Source organism: Lissotriton helveticus, chromosome 1_1 (assembly GCF_964261635.1).
Source record: "Lissotriton helveticus chromosome 1_1, aLisHel1.1, whole genome shotgun sequence".
NCBI classification, from domain to species: domain Eukaryota; kingdom Metazoa; phylum Chordata; class Amphibia; order Caudata; family Salamandridae; genus Lissotriton; species Lissotriton helveticus.
The window spans coordinates 80,967,802-80,992,979 of record NC_136057.1 but is presented as its reverse complement, the minus strand read 5'-3'; positions in this window follow the sequence as shown (position 1 = coordinate 80,992,979).

The following is a 25,178-nucleotide window of genomic DNA, read 5'->3' as shown; positions in this document are numbered from 1 at the left end:
GATTGACATGAATACTTAGACAAAGGCACAAAATGTGCCCCGCACAACGCTTTACTTACAAGAGTACCGCAAGTTTAAAAACACAGCGTGTACTCCCAGAAAGAACACGCTGTGTTTTCAAACTTGCGGCCCCAAACTGCAAGCCCCAAGCCAGACAGCCAGCCTTACCTGCACTCCGGAGTCCAAACGCCACATCCAGGAAGTTTTTTGTGCCGCTTGCTTTTTTAAAGCGGCAGGCAGTGCGCGCTCGCTGGAAGAGAGATGCGCGCGCACCTTAAAGGGAACAGTGTTACAATACCTGTATGGGAATATGAGAGGCTGTGACAGTATATGTATGTTTATGTGAGAGTCTCTGTATGGGTTTATGAATGGGTATAAGAATGTTTATGGATATATGAGATAATATGAGAGGTTGTATGGGTACGTGAGAGGATATGAGCATCTTTATAGGTATGTGAATGGATATAACAGTGTCTAGGTATGTGAGAGGATGTGACAGTCTGTTTGTGTATGTGAGGGGGTATTGCTGTGTCAGTATAGCAAAGTGAAAGGATGTCACTTAGATCTTATAGTGTCTGTTTAGGGATGTAAGAGGATGTAATAGTGTCTGAATGACTGAAGGGGTGTGATACTGTCTGAATCCTTCTAAATAATACTGTATAAGTATCTGAAAGAATGTCAGTCTGTATATAGCTATGTGACTGTATATATGACTGTCTGCCTATATGAGAGGGGGTTTCTGTATAGGTATATCAATGGGTATAAGGGTGCCTGTATACATATGTGAGACAATGGGAAAATGTGTATGGGTATGTGCGAGGGTGTGGGAGTCTGTATGAGTATGTGAATGAGCATAAGGGTGTTTACGTAGGTATGTGAAAAGATGTGATAGTCTGTATATGTGAGAGGGTGTGATTATGGTGAACGGGTGTCAGACTGTATGGGTATGTGGATGGGAATAAAGGAGGTCTGAATAGGTATGTGACAGGAATTTACACTCTGCATGAGTATGTGAGAGCTTATGGGTACATAAGAGGATGTAAATCTCTGTATGAGTATGTGAATGGGTATAACAGTGTATATGTGGATATGTGAGAAGGTGTAACTCTGAGTATGTGAATAAGTGTCAGACTATCTCTATAAGTATGTGAATGGGAATATTTATTTTATTTTTATTTATTTCGATTTATATAGCGCGTTATAACCCAGGGGTCTCTAAGCGCTAGTCCGATAAGCACCGCAGGAATCCTAAAAAGACCCTTCCCAGAAATTTATAGCCCACCCCAGGCCTTCTGGAAAAGAACAGTCTTCAACCTCTTCCGAAAGGACAGCAAATTAGGTTCTTTACGCAAATCCGCCGATAGACTATTCCAGACTGCTGGGAGGGTGTTCGAGATGGCACGACCGCCCACTGTCGCCAATCTGAAGCGTGGTTGTGTGAGAAGGGTTGCCTCAGCAGATCTTAGCACCCTAGCCGGTTTATATGGAATCAGGCGGGTCTTAATGTATCTTGGTGCCTTACCATAAAGGGATTTGTGTGCAATACACAACCCTTTGAAGAGCACCCTCTGCCTTACTGGGAGCCAATGTAGCTCACGCATAAGTGGGGACACATGCGTGTTCCTGGGCTTCTTATGAATGAGCCTGGCGGCATCATTCATCACCATGTGAAGTTTGTCCAGGAGTTTTTGGGGTAATCCTAAGTAAAGCGAGTTGCCGTAGTCCAGTCTTGCTAGAATCATTGCGGAAACCGCCCGTCTCAAAGTGGAATAGGACAGTAGTGGCGCAATTTTTCTAAGTTGACGGAGCAAGCCAACACAAGTTCCTACCACCGTGGTAACTTGTTTCCGCATGGAAAGTTTGTCATCCACGTGGATGCCCAGGCTTTTTACTGCCACTGCCGGCTCCGGGGGCGGACCAAGTTCCCTAGGCCAGAAACCATCATGCCATGGATTACCAGCGATGGTGATAGGTAGAACCTCCGTCTTGTCCGGGTTAATTTTTAGGGAGTTCAGCGACATCCAATTAGCTGTGTGCTTCAAAATGGTTTGCAGATTTGCTGACGCCCCAGGAGCATCATCCATTTGGATAATGATTTGGGTGTCGTCAGCATAGTTGTATACCTGACAATCCATTTGATTCAAGAGTGCAATCAATGGTTGGAGATATATATTGAATAACAGGGGCGACAAAGCCGACCCCTGTGGCACTCCACAGGAGATCGACGTTGCAGTAGAGAGCAACTCTCCCAGCTGAACTCTCTGTGTCCTGCCTTGTAGGAAAGAAGCAAACCAGGCGTGGGCTGTGCCCTGGATGTCGAGATCCCTCATCCGCGACAAAAGTTGTTTGTGACAAACAGTGTCAAACGCCGCGGAGAGGTCTAACAACACCAGGGCACCAGGTATCTTCTTGTCTGCCCTATTCCGGAGCTCATCCACGATAGACAGCATGACCAGTTCCGTGCTGTGATTAGCACGGAACCCTGATTGGTTTAGTTCCAACAGACCGTTCCTTTCTAGATGGTCAGAAAGGTCGGTCAAAACATGCTGTTCCAGCACTTTGGCCAGGAAAGGGATCTGGGAAATAGGCCTAAAATTTTTTAGGCATTTCACGTCTGCCCCAGTCTTTTTTAGCAGAGGGATCAACCTTGCCTCCTTAAAGGCAGTAGGAACCTTGCCTAGCGCTAAGGATGAGTTCAAAAGAGTCAAAACCTCCTCTTCTATTCCTGGCATAGCCAGTTTGAAGACATCAGGGGGACAAGGATCAGCCTGGGAACCAGACTTAACTCTCCCAATAAGCAGGGACAGTTCCTCTTTCGTAATGGGAGGGAGAAAGTCCAGAGGTCTGTCCACCAGCTTTTTAGCCGACATAGTCAGTGGGGGGCAAGCATGCGTGGGAGTGCAGACAATTTCCGAGATAAGATCTTTAATTTTGCTAGTGAAGAAGTTCTGAAATCTCTGACAGTCCTCTAAAGTGAACTCCGGCCTTTGTTCTTTTACTTTCTTGAGTTCATTTAGGACTCGAAAGATTTCCTTTTGAGGATCTATAGCTGTGGTGATCCTTTCCTCATAGAAGTCCGCCTTCCTAGCTATTATTGCCCGCTTATAGTTCGCTAATTCTAGCATATAGAGACTTCTCGCCTTAGTATCGTAGGCTCTGCGCCAAGCTCTCTCCGTCTTGCGTAAAGCTCTCTTTTTCTCCCTTAAAGAGTCGTTATACCAAGGGGACCTCCGGCCTCTATTTACTAGATTGACCCTGCGTGCTGGCGCCACATAGTCGACCGCCCTTTGAAGTCTCTCCTCTAGATTACTACAGAGAGCGTCAGGATTCTCATCTAGACGGTTCTGCGATGAATTCGCTAACAGATGTGCCACCATTTTGTCTCCATTGACGTTCTTCCACTTCCTCACCAGCCTCTGGCCTTCTGCCGGTTTCGTTTTATGTAAGTTCATCAGGAGGTCTCCCTTCAATAAGTAGTGATCCGACCAGACACACGGTTGTGAGATCGTCGCTCCCTGTGCCGGAATTGACGTCCATACCAAATCAAGCGTGTGACCTTTCACATGTGTCGGCCCCCTAACTTGTTGGGTTAAACCTAACGAGGATAATACCTCATCAATATGGCCAGCCTGCCCTTCTCTTGGGGTGATTTCCCAATGATAATTGAGGTCTCCCAGAATGACCATATTATCAAACCTCGAGCGCATATCCTGCACAAGTTTCAAGAATAGGTCCGGGAACTCCGGCATGGCCCAAGGAGGACGGTAAACTACCAGGACAGTTAAGCAATCTGTCCCCAATCTAAGTTTAACACCCAGAACCTCCGCCCCGCCTATATCTTCGGCCAAAATTGTTTCTCCACGCATACGATCAGCAAAGAAGAGTGCCACCCCTCCGCCTCTTTTCTCTCCCGCTCTATTGCAATGTAGGACCGAGAAGCTTGCCGGTAGGGCAGCCACCAGATCGGGTAGCGAGGAGTCCTCCAACCACGTCTCCGTGATCCCCAACACATCAAATTCCCCGTCCTCCAGCAATGAGAACACCTCTCCACTATGTTTCTGGAGAGAGCGGGTATTTAACAGCCCATAGTGCACAACCCCCGCTTTATGAGCATGAGGCCAGCCGAGATCTTTCTCGTGGGCCTTCCAAAGTCCTACCTGTCGAAGTGCCGCCTCGCTCCCCTCCTCAAGGGGAGGGCGCAGCAAGTTGATTTCCAGAAGCTCACCTCTGTCATATATAATGCGCGAACCAGGGGTTCTGGCCCCGGGTCCCGTCTGGTCCTTGATGGGCATAGATGGGCTCGCCTCTGGCGAGCCTCCGGCGTGCTCACGGCGCGCCCGCTGCGCGCATACGCTGCGCGCTAGCATTATGGCATGTTTAAATGGCCTCCTGTGGGCCTATCACGTCAGCCAGCAGCTAGCCTGCTAACCAAGATGTCTGCCGCAACCGGCACTACCTCACCCAAGATGTCCCCCTCGCAGGTCGAAGCAGCTAAAGGCCCGCTATAGCAGCGGTGAGTATTTCCAAATTTTAGGTGCAAGCAATGTCCTAACAAACCCCGTTACCCTCACAGATAGCGCGGCGGAATTATAGCAAAATAAAACGGCTGAAAGCCACGAGCGTTTAAAATGGGTAAATTATAAATTAATAAGCGCGACCCAATAGCGCCAATCACGCATTTAAGCAGCTTTAAAATTGACAAGTATCCTTCAGGACTGCAGCGCTTACCTTTCAGGGAGAGCGCCCAGGCCAATCTGTCTTAAATGGCCTCCTGTGGGCCTATCACGTCAGCCAGCAGCTAGCCTGCTAACCAAGATGTCTGCCGCAACCGGCACTACCTCACCCAAGATGTCCCCCTCGCAGGTCGAAGCAGCTAAAGGCCCGCTATAGCAGCGGTGAGTATTTCCAAATTTTAGGTGCAAGCAATGTCCTAACAAACCCCGTTACCCTCACAGATAGCGCGGCGGAATTATAGCAAAATAAAACGGCTGAAAGCCACGAGCGTTTAAAATGGGTAAATTATAAATTAATAAGCGCGACCCAATAGCGCCAATCACGCGTTTAAGCAGCTTTAAAATTGACAAGTATCCTTCAGGACTGCAGCGCTTACCTTTCAGGAATAAAGAAGATCTGAATGAGTATGGGAAAGGGCCTCAGAGTTTGTGTATAGTTATGTGAATGGATATGAGGGTGTTTGGATATGTGAGAGTCTCTGCATATGTACATGGTTATGACACTATTTGTATGGATATGTGAGATGGTGTAACAGTGTCTGTATGAGTATGTGGATAGGTGTCAGACTGTCTCCATAAGTTTGTGAAAGAGACTAAAGGAGATCTAAATCAGTATGGGAAAGGGTGTCAGAGTTTGTGTACAGCTATGGGTAGGTTGCCAAGACATGAAAGAAAGATGGCCACAGTGTACGAGCTCCTGGTTGCTGCTCCTGGGGTTTGGGATCGCCATCGGGTCTTATACCTTGAGTGCCCCTGCCATCGAACCTAACTTCAACCAGCTGCCGAAAGTGAACAACAACAACCACTTACCTGAGGTGTCAGCTGTCTTGGCTGCAGGGCACTGTTAGACTCCCCATATTGGATAGGCTGTGGCGAGGTGCAGACCGGGTCCCCGGAAGCCAGATTGGAGGAATCCGGTGAGTGGCTAACTCCTCTTACATTACCGCCTAATGTCCTGGTTCCTGGGCCTCTAAGGCCGGGATCCTCTCACACACAGCGGACTACTGCTCCATGGGCGCCCCTGCTGATCTGTTCACAAGTCCCACGCCGGTTTGTAATGGGACTGTGAGTCTGCTCCGGGGAGCCTGCCTGACTTCCTGAGTTGCATGCCGGATTGGTACGAAGATGTGTTTGTTACTGGGAGTCTGCTCGACTCTGACTCCTGGCCTTCAGGATTATTTTTCCCCGTCCCACGGGGCTGATGACCTGGGTGTTGGTGCCTTTATCTGACCCTGCCTGACTGTTCGATGCTTGGCACCTGCAAGAGATTGTTCAAGAAACACCAAGACATGAAGGCGCTCTCCTCTCGACTAGAGTCAGACAGACTACATGAGTTCTTCAGTCTACTCTTGCTTGACCTGTCTGAACGGCCTTTGTGCCAACCCGCTGGTTTTACGGAGGGGGGGCAGGAGCTTCTGAGGTTGCTGACTGCTACCTGCATTGAGGACTGACCTGCGGAGGGGAGAAATCCTTAGAAGTTTGTATTTTTTTCTGTCTCTTTCCTCTCTATCTTTGAACAGCCCTTTGCCCTTGACCTTGAAACATGCTGACACTGTTGGGTCGTTGCTCTCTTTTTTTTTGCATGGGTTCAGGGTTGGTGGCATGCTCGATCCCCTGGATTTAATTAATTTTGGGTGAGTTTCCTGTCTGACTGACCCAGATCAGCCGGTCCTCCGGGCCCTCAAGGCCTATACCACCATTTTACAACCCATTTCAGCTCATTCTCAGAAAATGGCGCCCTCCTCGTCAGCAGTGCATTAAAACTAAAAGAGGACTTGCACCCTCCTACATATAACCCTAATGACGTGACTGCCATCTTTGAGTGCCTATGACCTCTTGGTTATTGGAGAAAGAAGGGAAAATGGGATAAGATCATGGAAAAGAAGGAAGAAATTTGGAAGCAACATGACGAATTGGAGGAAATAAATAGGAAGAGAGAGATTTAGATAAATGTTAAAAAACTTGGGAGTCTCAATCTATCGCTCTGTCCTCTCCTCTTCTCTCTCCCGTTTCCTGGGCATTTACTCGCTCCTCAGTGACACCTTCCCCATTTGCATAATGGATTCAATCCTAGTGCCTACATTTCTCCATGCCTTCGCTATTAACTATCCTCCTAATTTATCAAAAAATGCGTCTAAAAAGCACAAACATCAGCTACTAAAAACCTGCCCTAAAACTCTTATCTCAGATATATATTTTGCTCCAACAAGGGTAAACTAACCAATTACCTCATCTTCTACTCCAGAAAACGTGCTTGATGCAGGAATGTCTTTCATTCCACGCTTCGTATCAATGGCACAAAGAAAATTCCATATGTCCTCAAACTTTCTGCTCACCCTTATTCAATGCCACCGCCACCATAGTCCTCCACAACAATGTTATTATCTTAATCCAAGCCTTGAATGATAGTTTAACTACAATGGATAAGATCTTCCCTATCCTCAAGAAAGCTCACAGCAGCACCCATACAATAGCGAGGAGGAATGGAGTGATGGGGCCAGACGCCCTCACATAGACGGTGTATTGCTCTTGCGACATTGAGAACATTTGAACCATCTGTTGCAAGGAAGGAAAGTATACAACGGGTTGTGTGTGTTTACGTTTTTCTTTTTTTTCCATAGTATTATATTTATTTATTTATTTTGGAATCTTGTAAAGCGCTTGGTTACGCACTCCGGCGTGTCCCCGCGCTGAGAATGAGCATGTGAGAGGATCAGGAAGCTAGAGCAGTGCTAGGCGGAAAAGATGAGTTTTGAGGGCTCTACGAAATTTGGTCTCAGAAGGTTCGAGACGCAATTCAGTGGGGATCAAATTCCAATTCTTGGCTGCAAGGAGTCTGAACGATCTGCCCCCCATCCGAGCTTTACGGATTTTGGGGACAACCGCCAGACCCGTGCCAGAGGATCTAAGCATCCGCTCTGGTCTATAGGGGGTGATGAGGCTGTTTAGAGGGGCGGGTGCTCTACCTCCAAAGATGCGATGGCACATGTATAAAGCTTTGAAGGTGATCCTTTCACGGATCGGAAGCCAGTGAAGGGACCTCAAAGCGGCTCTAGAGGGTGTTCTCCTAGGAAGCCTCAGCACCAACCGGGCTGTGGCGTTTTGCAGTACCTGGAGACGGTTGAGACTTTTAGCCGTAATACCCAGATATAGGAGATTGGCATAATCGAGTCTCGATGTAACCAAGGCATGCACAAGAGTCTGTCTGGCACCAACAGGAAGCAGGTCAAGGACCTTACGTAAGCTCTTAAGTATCCCGAAGCACATTCCAACCACCCGATTTACCTGGGGAGCAAAAGACAAATCGGAGTCGAATAGTACCCCAAGATTTTTGGCCTGTTGACACGGCACGGGGGTTGAGCCCAGACAGTCAGGCCACCATGCCGAGGACCACACAGACGGCCCCCCCCCCACCACGAGCACTTCAGTTTTGGACCCATTCAGCTTCAGGCAGTTGTTAGACATCCAGGAGGCAAGCTCCTGCATGCAAGCACTGAAGTTGAATGCCGTGATTCCGGGTGCCCGTGACAGAGAGATGGCCATCTGTGTGTCGTTGGCGTACGATACCAGTTGGATGCCATACCTTTCCACAATAGTGGCTACAGGGGAGGCGTAAAGGTTAAACAGGGTGGGGCTAAGGGCAGAGCCCTGGGGAACCCCTTGATCGAGATTGAACACACGAGAATAGTGTTCTCCTTGTCTAACCTGAAAGCCCCTCTGTCAGGAAGGACTGCATCCAACTGAGTGCCATCTCATTTACTCCGCCATTGTTAAGACACTGTAGCAAGGTGGAGTGTGCTACAGTGTCAAATGCGGCACTTAGGTCGAGTAAAATGAGAGCCATAGTATGTCCCTTATCTACCCCTTGCCTGATGATCTCGGTGGCCAGGAGCATCGCAGATCCGTAGAGTGACGTGCGCGAAATCCAAACTGGGTTGGATGCAGAAGGTTGGCTTCCTCCACCAAAGTCATAAGTTGGAGATTGGCCACCTTCTCTGCCACTTTGTCCACATAGGGAAGAAGGGAAATAGGCCGGAGGTTATCCAGCCTGTCCCAACTGAGGTTAGGTTTTTTTTGGAGCGGGAGCACAATCGCTTGCTTCCACTTTTTGGGTACGGTACCGGTCCTGAAAGAAAGATCCAGAACATCTCTGATGAAAGGCTCAAGAATTTCTATACTCCCTCCAAGAAGTTTCGGTGAGGCCGGATCACGGGGGGACCCTGACTTGATAGTTGAGTGAGTGGGGGAGGGGGTGGTGGGCTACAGACCTTTGGGTGGTTTACCCGCACTGGTGTTGTCACGTTGACAAGTTTGTGGGTGGTGGGGGTACCTGCAGAGTGTGGGGAGAGGGGCATGACGGGTGTTGTTAGTTATTTTGGATTTCGTGATCGAGGTGAGGGGGGGTTTGCTTTTTTGTTTCAGACAACTGTACACATCATGACACTAAAGCAAGGTGGCAGGACAGTGTGACGGAGTACATCACGACATTGCAGAAACAACAGCAGAGGGGAGGGGGAAAGGGACCCACTGATGAGTTGGATGTAGTGCACCACCACGATGGCTACATTTAACACAGGAATGTATTCAATCCTCTCCTGGAATGTGAACTGGATGGGGAGTAAGGTTAAGAGAGGATTAGTGGTGGCCTATTTTAAAAGATTGAAACCTGATGTCATTCTCCGACAAGAGACACACTTAAAAGGCACTCAATGTGGGTTCCTAGGCCGAGGTGCATATAAAACGATGGCCTCGCTAGATTTTCCACTGGGGCAAGGGGTGTGGCAATACTCATCAGGAAAAACCACCCACCCTTCCGTATAGAAAGCACTTGGGCAGATCCCAACGGAACATATGAAGCGATCAAAGGTGTGTGGAATAGAAGACACATCACGTTTTTTAGTGTATACGCACCGCCCAAGCTCCAACGGAAAACAATGGATAAGCTTGCAGCGATTTTATTAGAGGCGGGGTCAGACACGCAGGGGATAATTTTAATGACGTAATACGAGTGACCGTACGGCTGTCCCAACGGGGAACCCCAAAGAGACGCCACTCAAACGGTTTGCAGATACATTAACGCTCACAGACATATGGCGCAGGCAGCATCCTCGGACCCGAGCCTATTCCTATTATTCAGGAGCGCACAAAGCCTTTTCGAGGGTAGATGACATATTTGCACCAGTGGGGGAACTAGGGGAGGTACACAAGATAGAATATTTGGCAAGGGGTCTCTCAGATCACTCACCCTTGTGGCTCGCAGTGGGTACACGTACACAACGACAGAACGGGGAATGGAAATTGAATCCATGGGAACTCAAAGACCCTCAGTTTGTTCAGGAGCTCAGGGTAGACACGGAGTTGTATTTTAACGAGAATGTGGGGTCGGTGGATTCGGCGATTACACTATGGGAGGCATGCAAACCGGTATTACGGGATAGGGCACAAAACATTATAGCTCACAAAATACTGAAAGAGGAAGAGGTGATCACGGGGTTGGAAGCCCAATTATTGCAGCTCGAATCACAGGCGAGCTCGGGCAATGATCCCTCCATGCTACGCAGTCTACAACTCCTTCGGCAGGAATACTTTTCGCTGGCCAAAAAAGACGCACAACATACAATACAAGCCATGCACCAGGGTCTGTTTGACGTAGGTGACAAGACAGGTAGGCTGTTGGCATGGCTTAGCAAGAAGGAGCTTGATAGTAGATGGGTTTCGCTAATACAAGCGGAGGATAGTCGAACTCATTTGACCGCAGTCGCGACAGCCAACGCCTTTGCAGACTACTATGAGGCATTTTACAAGCAGCGCGAACTAGCCGAGCTGTCACAAATACAAGTAGATCTTTGGGAGATACAGCTCCCCAAATTAGCGGACAGTGTGTCTAAGGCATTGGACGATAAGATTACAAAAGAAGAAATGATGACAGCTATTGGCCAACTGAAAACTGGAAAGGACCCAGGACCTAATGGGCTACCTCCTGAATTTTTTAAGCAACATGCAACGCTTTTTAACCCGCACCTCATCCAACTATACATGGAGGTGCATGAGACGGGATGCCTCCCCAGAGACTTGCGGGTGCTACATCGCAGTCATCCCCAAAAAGGACAGACCACCACAGGCGTGTAGCTCATATCGCCCTTTCTCCCTCATAAACATGGAGACCAAGATACTAGCCAGAGTATTAGCAAACAGGCTGACCGCAGTAGTCACTGGCCTAATTTATAGAGACCAGTCTGGCTTCATGCCCAAAAGACTCAAGTTGAGGAGACTGCATAACTGGTTGGAAGTGGTTAGCAAAAGAGACGATCCACACCTTATCCTCTACCTTGATGCCGAAAAGGCATTTGACACTGTCCACTGACCTTTTCTTATGTCTGTTTTGGAAGAGTTCAGGTTTGGTCCGTATTCAGGCATTGTAGCCCTGTACCTTATGAGAGACCTGTGGCCAGGGTTAGAGTTAATGGGGTAGTGTCGCGGGAATTTCCAGTAGGTAGAGGCAATCGACAGGGCTGCCCGTTATCCCCCTTGCTTTTTGTCCTGGTGCTGGAACCACTTGCCGGTGTGATTCGACTGCACCCGGGCATAATGGATTCAGTAATGGAGAGAATGTTGAGACCGACTAACGTATATCCCTTTATGCGGATGACATATTAATGTGTGTCACAAACCCGGAAACAACACTCCCTAGAATCATGGACAGCTGTGAGACATATGGTGCACATGCGGGTACAAAATTAACTGGGGGAAATTATACTTATATCCAGCAGACAAGAGTGGCGGCTATACTGTAGGCCCAAGCCAACTCCAGTTGGCACGGGAGGGCATAACATATTTAGGGATCTACGTTACAACGAACACGACAATGGCGCTGAATCACAATCTATACAGAGTGCTCAGGGATTTCCAAGTGGAAGTGGAGAGGTGGAAGACTTTGCCACTGACGTTGCAAGGCAGGGCAGCACTATACAAAATGATAGTGCTCTCAAACTTTCTTTATGTACTGCACAACACTGGGATGCATGTGACCCAGTGGTAGTGGGTTCGCGTCGGCTGTGGCTGTGTGTGGAGGCTCGTTTTGCTACTTTGACTGAAAAAAGTGGCATTTTAAAAAAAATTGGTGTATTTTATTTAGCACTTACTTTTAACTTCCTAGTCCCTGGCTCCCCTAGTCCCGATCCGGCACGGCTGAGTGCCGCTTGAACCGGCGGGCTGACGGGGTAGCGGGCGCCTTCTTGGACCGGGTCATAGAGGCTGCTCAGGTCAGCGCTGCAGTCCTCGCGCTCCTCCCTTACTTAAGCGCTCCCAAGGCGTGCGCACAGTGGATGCATGTGACCCAGTGGCAGTGGGTGTGCGTCGGCTGTGGCTGTGTGTGGAGGCTCGTTTTGCTACTTTGACTGAAAAAAGTGGCATTTTTAAAAAAATTGGTGTATTTTATTTAGCACTTACTTTTAATTTCCTAGTCCCCGGCTCCCCTAGTCCCGATCCGGCACGGCTGAGTGCCGCTTGAACCGGCGGGCTGACGGGGTAGCGGGCGCCATCTTGGACCAGGGCATAGAGGCTGCTCCGGTCAGCGCTGCAGTCCTCGCGCTCCTCCCTTACTTAAGAGCTCCCCAGGCACGCACACAGTGGATGCATGTGACCCAGTGGCAGTGGGTTCGCGTCGGCTGTGGCTGTGTGTGCAGGCTCGTTTTGCTACTTTGACTGAAAAAAGTGGCATTTTAAAAGAAATTGGTGTATTTTATTTAGCACTTACTTTTAACTTCCTAGTCCCCGGCTCCCCTAGTCCCGATCCGGCACGGCTGAGTGCCGCTTGAACCGGCGGGCTGACGGGGTAGCGGGCGCCATCTTGGACCGGGGCATAGAGGCTGCTCCAGTCACCGCTGCAGTCCTCGCGCTCCTCCCTTACTTAAGAGCTCCCCAGGCACGCACACAGTGGATGCATGTGACCCAGTGGCAGTGGGGTCGCGTCGGCTGTGGCTGTGTGTGGAGGCTCGTTTTGCTACTTTGACTGAAAAAAGTGGCATTTTAAAAGAAATTGGTGTATTTTATTTAGCACTTACTTTTAACTTCCTAGTCCCCGGCTCCCCTAGTCCCGATCCGGCACGGCTGAGTGCCGCTTGAACCGGCGGGCTGACGGGGTAGCGGGCGCCATCTTGGACCGGGGCATAGAGGCTGCTCCGGTCAGCGCTGCAGTCCTCGCGCTCCTCCCTTACTTAAGTGCTCCCCAGGCACGCACACAGTGGATGCATGTGACCCAGTGGCAGTGGGTTCACGTCGGCTGTGGGTGGAGGCTCGTTTTGCTACTTTGACTGAAAAAGTGGCATTTTAAAAAAAATTGGTGTCTTTTATTTAGCACTTACTTTTAACTTCCTGGTCCCCGGCTCCCCTAGTCCCGATCCGGCACGGCTGAGTGCCGCTTGAACCGGCGGGCTGACGGGGTAGCGGGCGCCATCTTGGACCGGGGCATAGAGGCTGCTTAGGTCAGCGCTGCAGTCCTCGCGCTCCTCCCTTACTTTCAGACCCCCCAAATGCGCACGCGAAGCGGACGCGCGCAGCGGGCGCGCCAATGGCAAGCCCGTCTGCGCCCGTCCGCGGCCGGCCGGGGCTAGGAGCCCCCTATTATGCCGGTTTTTTAACCTACTCGTCAGCCCAGCTCCGTTCCCTACAAGGTTCGTGGCCACCGGCAGGCTCCACTATTGCCCATATTTCTACACTCGGCCTTAGGCAGGCACTTCCCATTCCTTCTCCCATTCCTTGTATGTCATCCCTGCCCTCCCTCCCCCTTCCCTCACTGCAGCCACCTTCCCTGCCCTGCGCTGCCCCTGCTATCTCAGTTTTTCTTCTGAACACCAGATCGGCGGTCAAGCACCATCATGAACTGTTTGTTCTGCTTGACACTCATAAGCCGGATCTTCTGTTTCTTACAGAGACCTGGTTCTGCCCCGATTCTCTGCCAAATATACTAGCGGCCCTCCCCTCCTCCTACTACGCTCGTCATGTCGATCGGCCTGCTGGGAAGGCTGGCGGCGGTGTCGCCTTGATCGTCCGATCTGAACTTCACTTTCAGCTGCTATCTGCTCCCTCCATCACAGCGGTCGACTATCTAGTCGTTCGCTCTGCCTCTTTTCAAACGCCTTTGACCTGTCTACTTATGTATCGCCCCCCTCAACAAATGCCGCACTTCATTCCCGCTGTTCAGGAACTGTTGGTAACCCTGGCTGTGAACAACTCATCTGTTCTAGTGCTAGGTGACTTCAACTTTTGGCCCTCCGACCCTGCTGAGGACCATATGTCCAGAGAATTCTCGGAATTCCTTTGTAGTCTTAACTTCTTGCCTCACGTCCATACCCCTACCCACATCCACGGCCACACCCTGGACCAGGTCTGGTTGCTTAATTGTCCCGTTTCTCCCCCGGTTGTTACCCCATGTGCCTGGTCTGATCACTTTTTAGTTTCTTTCTTCTTGCACCCCAGTCTCGCTAAAAGACCCCCTCTCCCTAGGAACACCTGGGCGCGCAATTGGAACCACCTCGATATGGCCTCCCTTTGCTCTTCTCTCTCAGCCTCAAGCCCCAATATTGAAGATCTTTCCTCCTCCTCCCAAGCGGACACTATTAACAAATGCCTCGCTAGAGGGTGCAACCAGGTGGCCCCTTTGAGACGCATTACTGCCAGGCGCGCCAATGACGCAAATAGGTGGTTTAACGCTGAACTCAAGGAGAGGAAACTTGCAGTACGGCAGGCAGAGCGCGCCTGGAGACGCGCCTACTGTCCCACACTCAAACTGCAATACACCTCACTTCTTAACCAATACAAGAAAGCCATTCTCTCTGCCAAGACTAACTATTTCTCCTCGAAAATCCTGTCTGCCGAAAACCAACCGAGAGAAATCTTTACTATTGTACAGGACCTGGCATTCTCTGACAGAGTTACCCTCAAACCTTCCCCTTCCCTGGCCCTCTGTGACTCTCTCAATAATTATTTTATCGAGAAAATCACAACAATCAAGTCTAATATTCCACCTCCCACTCCCTCTTTTTCCGATCCTCAGCCCCCGCCTAATTGGTCATATCTCGATCAAATACCTCCCCTGACCAGAGAGACGTTCTTGTCCCGACTCCTAAGGGTTAAGTCAGGATCCCCCTCCGACATCTGCCCTGCACGTATCCTAAGACAAATCTATTTGGCTTGCCCCCTGCCCCCTCTCACGTTTCCTAATGGCTCCCTTGCCCAGGGCATTGTTTCACACCCTCACAAATCAGCTATAATAATTCCTATTTTAAAGAAGCCCGGTGCAGACCCCACCTCTATGGCAAATTATCATCCCATCTCCTTTCGCCCCTTTTTAGGTAAAATACTAGAACGACACGTCACTAAAGTGCTCAGTGCCTTCGCTGAGGAAAATGGCTGTTTAGCCACTTGTCAGGCAGGCTTTCGCCCCGCGCTCTCTACGGAGTCAGTAGTTCTCTCCGTCATGGACAAACTCAGAGAGGGAATGGATACCAATCTACCTCAGGCATTGGTCCTTCTCGATTTTTCCGCCGCCTTTGACACGTTGACCAATGTACGTTCATTACTGAGTATGGGATCTATAGTAATCATATTTATAATATTCTAAGAAAGAACTGGCACTTACTTAGATCTGAAACTCTTTCATCTGATCTAGTATCTCCTAAACCTAAGGTTGTGTATCGAAAGGGATGCACTATAAAAAATCTATTATGTCCTAGTTATGTTACCAAACCCAAATCTAAGTCATCTAACTGGTTCCCTGAAAAGCCAAATGGTTTTTATATCTGTGGAACATGTTCAGTCTGTCAATTTGGCCAGAACAAAAAGAAGACCTTTCAGTATAATGGTCCAATGGAACATCGTATAAAAACGTTCATCAACTGCAATACCACACACACTGTATATGTCATCCAGTGTGCATGTAATAAAATTTATGTGGGCAGCAGTACTAGATGTCTCAAAGTACGAATACAGGAACATCTAAGAAATATTAGACATAGTGATATGTCTAATCCAATAGTACAACATATATTGGAGACTCATCCGGATAATCAGAACATTACTTTTCATGCGATTGACCATGTAAAGAATAATGTTAGGGGTGGTAATAGAACTGTACACCTGAGGAAGATTGAATCTTTATGGATCTGTAAACTCAGATGTGTGATCTCAGGTCTCAACATTAACAATGAATTTCATCATTTCCTTTAGAGACCAAGGGTCTTTCTGTTACTGTCGAAGATGGCTTGAGACTATGTTCATTTATGTCTGTATTTTTTTGGTTCAATAATATGACTAACTGTAACCAACATTGAACTATAGCAGAGGCACACATTTCATATAGGACAATACCCATATGTCTGAAAAAGACTCGCCTTTATTATTTTTACCCAAAAATTGGTTTTGTCACAAATAGCGGATAATCTGGGCGGAAAATCTAAGTTGAATGTGTCACTATATAAAATAATACAAATAAATTTTGGTGTAACTACCTGCTCCTGATAAAGAACCATTTCTCTAGATAGTCTTTAAAAACTATCAACACCAGCAGCAGATTGTTCCTTTAGAGCTAAATATAATTTGAGAGATGTCAACAATGGATTTGAAATATCGTGGTCAAAACTAGTATATGTCTAGAATAGACATGACTCTAGGAGTGTCTACCTGCACCAAGATGGCGGGACCGTAATAATGACCTCGACGCCTCTGTATATACAATTATATTTTGAATATTACCATATCCAAAACCCTACATCATTTGGTTATACTATTAGCCTGCCGTTTTTTCGGTCAGACACAATTATACATATGTAATATCAATGTGTTTAATTTGGAACGATCACGTTCTTAATTAACATTCTGCAATACGGTTTGTCTAAATTCAAAAACAGCCTGTCCTAAGACCCAATACATTGTTGCAAATATAAAAGCGGTATTGCTTATTGAGCTAATATTGCAAATCACAAACAAACGTGTACTATTAGAATCACAACATTCCAAGATGGCGCTTACTTTTGTTTTTAAGCTTTAGACAAATGCGCTGTGATCTAAAGAGCGCGCCATATGTCGGGAATAGACATGACTCTAGGAGTGTCTACCTGCACCAAGATGGCGGGACCGTAATAATGATCTCGACGCCTCTTTATATACAATTATATTTTGAATATTACCAAATCCAAAACCCTACATAATTTGGTTATACTACTAGCCTGCCGTTTTTTCGGTCAGACATAATTACACATATGTAATATCAATGTGTTTAATTTGGAACGATCTTGATTCTAATTAACATTCTGCAATACGGTTTGTTTAAATTCAAAAACAACCTGTCCCACTAAGAACCAATATATTGTTGCAAATATAAAAGCGATATTGCTTACTGAGCTAATGTTGCAATTCATAAACAAACGTGTACCATTAGAATCACAACATTCCAAGATGGCGCTTATTTTTCGTTTCTAAGCTTTAGACAAATGCTCTATGATTTAAAGAGCACGCCAATTCGTGACAATTAGTGATTGACTAATGAGGATTAATTCCAATTAGCCCCAGTATATAAGATGCAGGGTTTAGCCTTCTCTGTATCGTGGTGATTCCTGGTTGGAGCCGAGACGATCGAGGACCCTTTACGGACCCGAACAACTATATCCGGGTGAGTTGGATCTAAAAAACCGCCCACTTTCTGTAAATGTAAACGGGGTACTCTTCCCGGACTGAAGTGTAGTATTTAAAATCTATTATAACGGCCCGGTCTAAATATAAACAAATGTGTTGGATATTGTACAGCTATGTCTTTATGGGGACGAGATTGCATCGCTTTTTAAACTCGATATTCACGCTGTTCGAGTTAAAATGACAGAACTATGCATTAACAATACTGGTTTTGACATGTTACCATTTCATTTTGCCTTTGGCTGTGTGAATTAAACGGTTGCCTTATGCCCACTAGTCATGCAAGTAAAACAACAGGACAATGTTTTAGAATCATTGACCTTTAGTTAAAACATTTTGTCTAAATGGCATATATAATGGATTAATCTTGATCCAGAATATTTTGCTATATATATAAAGCCTTTTTGTCACTTTGACTAAAATAAGGTTTGGAACCATATAAATATGTTTAACTTTCCTAGGAATGGTTAATATGACCATTAAGGGATCCCACTTATTGGAATTATAAATAAATATGGTCATGCTTTTTACAAACAGTTTGTAATGAATATTATTTACTCTAGGTCTTTACCCTTTAAAATCGACCATTCAATGATCAAACATGATGCCTTAACTACATGAATAAAGGATCTAAAGTGAAACTTAACGTAAGTAGCCAATAACTCAGTTGAGTCAACTAATACAGCCATAATACAATAGATTTTACAATAAATCCCTGTTACTGTGCTTTTCAGAATCAGCAACCGTGAATATATAAAGGGTCACTGAATAGGAAACTCTTTTTTCTAATATATGTAAGTATAAACACCACCAAAATAAACGTTAGACGTCCCCGTAGTGTAACTGTTTTGATAAACCTATCTCTTTAACATTTCTAGTATCACCGTCAAGGATTTACAAGATACTATCAACCAGAACTCATAAGAAATTGTCAACTAGTGTAAATGTAAATGTAAATGTATTTCGATTTATATAGCGCACTAATCACCCAGGGGTCTCAAGGCGCTTGCTTAGGGAACCCGTCCTGATATTCCCCTGTGAGATACCCCGGCAGGGTATTCACAAGGTGAAAGTCAGGCATCCCGCCGCGAGGGGCCGTAGTGGAGATTAAGCAAGCTATTGCCCAGAGTCGCAGAGTGTGACTCCGTGAGTCAAGTAGGCACCGGAGCGAGAATGTGTAGTGTAGATCATACGAATTGTTCAAGGTATGTCCATAGACTGTATACATTGATACTTTTTAGCTTTATAACAATAGAATGCTGTTCCTCCCCCCTGTTCCTTTTGTGAAAAACGTACTGTGTAAAGAATGTTAGTATTGTAGTGTCAGAAGACTTTGCCTTATAAACTGTATTGAAGTCGATGTATGTGGTTTTATTTTATTTTTGTATATAATTGTAAATAGTTCCTTTTTATATGTACTTTTGTAGCCCTGAAGAAGTCCCTGGATGAGACGAAACGCGTTGGCGGTTCCAAAAGCGATGCTGTCAAAAAGCTTTTAAAGACTGAATAATAAAGAATAACTGAAAACTGAAAACATCGACTTTTTCGTGGAACTAAATTTTCTTTGATTTATCTATTTGTAACAAATTGTGTTCAAAGTGTGCTGGGCTAATATGTACTGTTGAACTGTTGAGGGTCTGGTTCTTTGAATCCGCCCTTAATCTGAGGGAGTATAGGGAATTGTGCTCTCAGCCCCTTTTTTTGCACCTTTTTCATTGATCAATACTGATAGGGATTTTTTAGACTGGTGCTGGCATTCTATGCTTCGATTCCCTCTTTTGCCTGTGGACACGGTTGACCACTCCATCCTTCTCACCCGTGTCAGGGCGGCTGGCATCGGGGGATCTGCTCTGGTTTGGCTCTCCTCCTTCCTGAGGGACCGCACTCCGGCCGTCCATCTGGCCGATTTTTCTGCACCCTCCCGCAAGGTTCAATGTGGCGTTCCACATGGCTCCTCCCTGCCCCCCTTTTGTTTAATCTGCACATTTTCCTCTTGTTTTTGCACTACAGCAGATGTAGGTCACGGTTTACAACTACGCCAATGACCTCCAGCTTATCTTCAATCTGTCCTCTTCCCCAGAATCCATTCACAATTTCCAATCTGTTATGATTTTTATCAGGGACCGGATGAACTTCAACCACCTGAAGTTAAACCCTGATAAAACCGAATTGGTCCTTACAGGTGGTAGCTCCAGTCCCTGGAATTCTCTGTTTTGGACTCCCTCCCTGGGTCCTCCTCTCTCCCCCTCTTCCTCAGTCAAGACCTTAGGGATAAAATTGAACCATCACCTCACTCTGCACTCCCAGATTAGCTCAGTTGTTTCATCTTGTTTCCTGACTCTCCGCACTGTCCGAAAGATTTCACGCTTCTTCTCCCTCTCTGCCCTCAAACTCATTCTTTTAGCCATGGTCATTTCCCGTCTCGACTATGGCAACGTTTTGTACACCGGTGTCCCTGACAATTTGACCTTCGGCGACTACAGCTGGTCCAAAACCAGGCTGCCCAACTTGTTTATAACCTCCCTAAGTCTTACCACGTCACCCCTTTACTCAAAGCCTTGCATTGGCTTCCCATTCGGGAACGCGCCCTCTTCAAGATGGGTTCCATAACCTTCCAGGCCCGGGCAGGGACGGCCCCCGCCTTCATCAATTCTGAAATTAAGGCCTATACCCCCAGCAGAGAGCTGCGCTCCTTCTCCCAATCCCTTCTCTCTGTACCTCGCTTCAAGAAGAAGAAATTGGGAGGCATGAATTTCTCTACCCTTGCCCCCGCCTTTTGGAATACCCTTCCCCTTTCCCTCAGGTCCTCCCCCCACTACTTGGAGTTTCGGAAAGCTCTCAAGACATTCCTCTTCTCTCAAGCTTTTCCACATTAGCGGCCTGCTTCCTGTCCTGCCCATGGGATTGCATCCCCAGCGCCAAGAAACCGCTCGGTAATCGTGCGTTTTATAAATATTTTGCAATACAAAAACTCAAACTCAAACACCTATCAGCTCATTCGGTGGAGATGTTCACTAAAATTGATGACCTACTACGGACTTTTCTCTGGGACGAGAGACGTCCGAGGATAACACTAGTGACGCTACAGCGTAATCAATACAACAGCGCTATTTCCCTGCCTGATCTTCGGGCATAGTATTGGGCAGGTCACCTAATTGTCGTCAACGAATGGCAGCACGTAGAGAGAGATCATCCTACATACATACTTGAATGCACACAGTTTACCAAACGCCCACACACACATTATATATGGGTGGAGTGGCACTGCACAGCTCTTGACAGCAACACAGATTGTGGTGGCAGCATGGAAACAGGCTGAGATACAAATAAAATGGGATGGCCGTGTCACTAGGGAATGCCCACTCTGGGTGGGAAACCGACTTCAGGAAATCACAAAATTGTGTGGTTTCCGACAGTGGTACTTGCTAGGCATTTCACAACTTGAGGATATATTACACCGGAAGGAGCTGGTTACTTTCACACACCTTCAGGCTGAATAAGACATGAACACCACTCAAAACGCCAAATACCTGCAGCTGGCCCATGCATGGCGAGCGCAACACATAGACACCAATGACATTCCCGGGAATGCACCTTTGGAGAGGCGAATCCTGATCGGGGAGCTAGTGGAGAAGGTTGTTCTGGACATATAGAATGATAATAAATAACAAGCCAGACACTTTGCAGAAGCTACGGGCGAAATGGGAGTCGGAGTTGGGGAGATGGAGGACTTAGACTGGGAAATGGCGTTGATGCATCCTCGAGAGGTGGCCATTAGGTCCAGGCTCCGACTGATTCAGTTTAAATATCTGCACAGAGCATACTATGACAGAGAGTGACTGCACCATATAGGGAGGGCAGAAACGCCTGACTGCTTGCGCTGTAGGGCATCCGCAGGTACATTCTTTCACACAGTGTGGGATTGTTCTAAGATTCAACTGTATTGGGCTACCCTGTTGGAAGAGCTAGAAACTGTCCTGGGAGAGACGATTCCGCTTAGTCCCCAGTTTGTTCTGTTGGGAATATCCACTGAAATTGACCTCCCCAAACCAAAGTTAACCCTACTTCAATTTGGATTAGTGGTGGCGAAACGCGACCTGGCTAAGGCATGGGGCAGTGTGAGGTTCTGTAAGAATCGTAATGACGTTTTCGGGTATGAACGAATATGGACGAGTTTGGTATCAATGAACCGCAAATAACGAGTTTAGTGGGTGCATGCGTTTTCGCTGCGCTACTCGGAAGGGTTCAGGTTATTTCCTGGTTTCTTCATCTGAACCCTCGGGTTCCATTTTAGACACGGCATCCAATTTGTTTTCTTGCCCTCACATAGTCGGCACACAGGCCAATGTTCGCTTCATGACCCTGGGTTTCCCAAGCCTTACGGAAGATGCATATCCCTTTTGTGCGTCTTTTATTACGAGGGGGATGACATTGCAAAGGCAGATGGCTCCGCTCGGGGGTAATCATGCCGTGTCGGTCTATTGTTTCAGCCTTGCGTCCGCCAGGCTCGAACGCTTTGATCCTGTGGTCCTGCTTCCGACATTACCCCCACACCCTTCGTCGAACTGTTGTCTGTTTTCCTTGCACCTGTTTCTGTCTCCCCCCTTTTTCCGTTTACAACTAGATTGGAATGTGCCTAATGGTGAGATAAAGTGCTTTTACAGTTGGGAACCGGCAAATGCTACTGTAATCATGTTCCGGGTTTCTGAAAGCACGAATGAAATCCTTTTTGAAGTTTACTGTGGGAACTGAGTTGTAACCTTTTGTTCGTTATGTTGTGTAATGACGAAAACGTGTATATAAGGAGCGATCCACATTTGCAATTTGAAGCAGACTCTCAGAACCTACACTCTGTTGTACTTCTTGTGACTTTTGCCTCCCTGCAGTAATAAACGCTGATCTTTGACGCCCAAGGAAGTGTCCCGTGTCTCTGTCATTTGTGCGCTGAACAGGTATCCCACGAAGGTTTCAGGTGTTGTTCCCTGGCACCGCTGGACCTTAGAAAAAGTCCAGTCCTTCAGTTGGCGCCCAACGTGGGGCGACATCAGCGGTACCGGTCCAAAGCCTGACGATTGTGAGGAACTTCGTGTGAAATTTCCGAGGGAAGGTGCACCCCGCTTCATCGATCCTGTTGTCGAAATAAGTGGTCCGAAGATTTTTCCCACGAAGATTCCCGCCTCCTGACGGCTGCGACGGACCGATGCCCTGACTGTCGACCTGTTTTGGCGCCTGGCGTAGTCCTTTGTACGGCGAGACGATAAACGGGCCTTCCTGGTGACGCCATTGTACTCTCAGTTAAGTATTTGTGGGTCGCTCCCAGTATCCTTGGTTGTTGTTGAAGCTTAGTTGTTTTGCATGGTTCCATTGCATTTGTGGTGCTTAGTTGTTGGTTCTTAGTTGTTATTTGACAGTTGCAATTGCCTAAAACCGAGTGTTTTGTCTTTCACGAAGATTTAGCGCTTCGATAACCCTTGAAGTTTGATACTTGGTTAGTGAGCAAGATGCCTGGCCGTAGTGGTTTCTTTGGTTTCTTTAAATGTTATAACACTGATTCCCGGTTGGAGGACTCGTGTCCGATACCTCCAGTTGGAACTCCAATTTATGAGCTCTATAGTCGACATGGTGTAGGCCCTATTATATATAATGAATATTGGGTTCGTTATACGAAAAACGATGGTGACCTTAGTTGGCCACCGCATGGAAGTTTTGAAATTACGATTTTAGATAATCTTGAAGCTAAATTGTTTAAAAAGAAAGCTAGGCCTCTATGTTTGATTCCTTTCGGTTATGGCGTAAAGAGGCCAAGCAGAAAGAAATCAAACAGCTTAAGAAAAATAAAAAAGAAGGTATCATTACGATGATGCAAGGTGCAGAACAATATCAGCGAGATAAAGCAGAAAAAGAGATAGAAATTTCTACTAGACTGCATCACATGCAGGTAGATAAATGTTATCCGGTTTTACCATCTAATCATGTTAAAAAGGAAGAAGATGTGAAGGAGGATCCCTTGTTAGCCTATTTATTGAAATCACCACCTCCTTATGCACAGGGTGCTACAGCCCCTGTAGTTCCTCCTGTAGTTCCTCCTGTAGTTCCTCCTGTAGTTCCTCCTGTTGTTCCAGCGGCTGCTGGTCGGCCTGTTGTTGGTCCTGCGTTTGTCCCACCACCTGCTCCTATTCCTACTGCTCCTTTGCCTGTACCTCCCCAGTCCATTGTTCCTGTTACCTCAACTGTCCTGGCTACCTCTGCTGTCCCTACGTTCACTTCTAATGTTGTTGCTCCTGTTCTTCTTTCTCCTTCTGTTCGTAATCGTATCCCTAATACTGTTGCTACCCTTTACTCCCCACTTTCTGGATCGTTATTTCGATCCGATGTCTCTGAAACTCCCCAGAGACGAAGTCAAATCCCTGGTGGAAGGGAGAGTGCCACGTTGGTAACTATGGCGCGTAGATGGATAAGACACCCTGCTAACTACCCTCTGCGCATGGTTTTTGATACATTCTCTCAGTTTAATGAGCCCACTCAGAGATTCGTGTTTGAAGAAATGTGTAACTTTTTTGAGAGAAGAATGGTATAATGATGACTTGGATAATGTACCGCCTGAGATGACGGAACTCCAGAGTCAGTTTTCGAACGGTATGATTGTGGGTGGAAATGTACGACGAGCATTAGAGCGATTGTTAGCCTTTAGATCCACAGTGCCTTCTCGTGTGTCATTTGATGATGACACCGATAATACGAAAACGAACTCTGGTCAATATCCTATGAGAGAGGTTCCGCCAGTATGGATGCCAGGTGCTCCTGCTGCCAATCCCCCAGTTTTGCCACATTTCCAACGTGTTTGGATACACCTCCCATGGAAGCAATCAGAAGTCTTGCAGGTGAAACAATCTTTGCCTGATCCGCGTAAGAATCCAGCGGGTTATTATAAGGAGTTGTCCCAATTGGTAGATGCTACTATTATGAACCTCGCTGACATCGACATGCTGTTTGGTAATGTCGTACCGCAACTGATTTGGCCGAAAATTCGCCAAACGAATCATGTGAATGAGTTAGGCGGTGATTGGCCTGCACTAATAGCGGCTGATGGACTACAAGTTGGTGGGGCTAAGCCTGAGCAGTTAATTTTGGATCTACCCCAGAAAATCATTACACTTATGAAAACACTCATGCCAGCGATGAGGGTGAATTGGGATAAATTATCGGCTTGCAAGCAAAAGAAAGACGAGAGTGTCTCCGATTTCTTTACTAGATTCGAGGAGGCATTTGTCGATCATAGTGGTCAGGACATGAGCACCGAAGGAGGCCAACGGTTGTTTGTTGATAAGTTTGTGTTAAATTTGTTGCCAGAGCTATGCAACAAATTGAAAAATTCGGAAAGTGCATGGGCTGTTTCAACCACTGCACAGATATTAGCGACGGCTCAATATTATGAGAATAGGGAAAAGGAAGAAAGTGATCGTTCAGACAAGAAAACGAAGGAGCTCAAAACAAAGGTTTTGTTGCAGCAGGCATATCCTCCACGTTCAAATCAAAATGATTTACAACAGCAGTATCGACCACGAGCCCAGTCCACTAGGATGCAGTCGCGCTCTGACTCCTCTGACTTTAGATCTACGCTTGGGTATAATCAGTGTGCATATTGTAGGAGAGAGGGCCATATAAAATTTAATTGTCCCGCTTTACGTGATCGTTATAATAATGTTTCGGCTCGGGGAGGTCGTGGTGGTCCTCAACAGGCCTCTCGAGTTAGAGGTC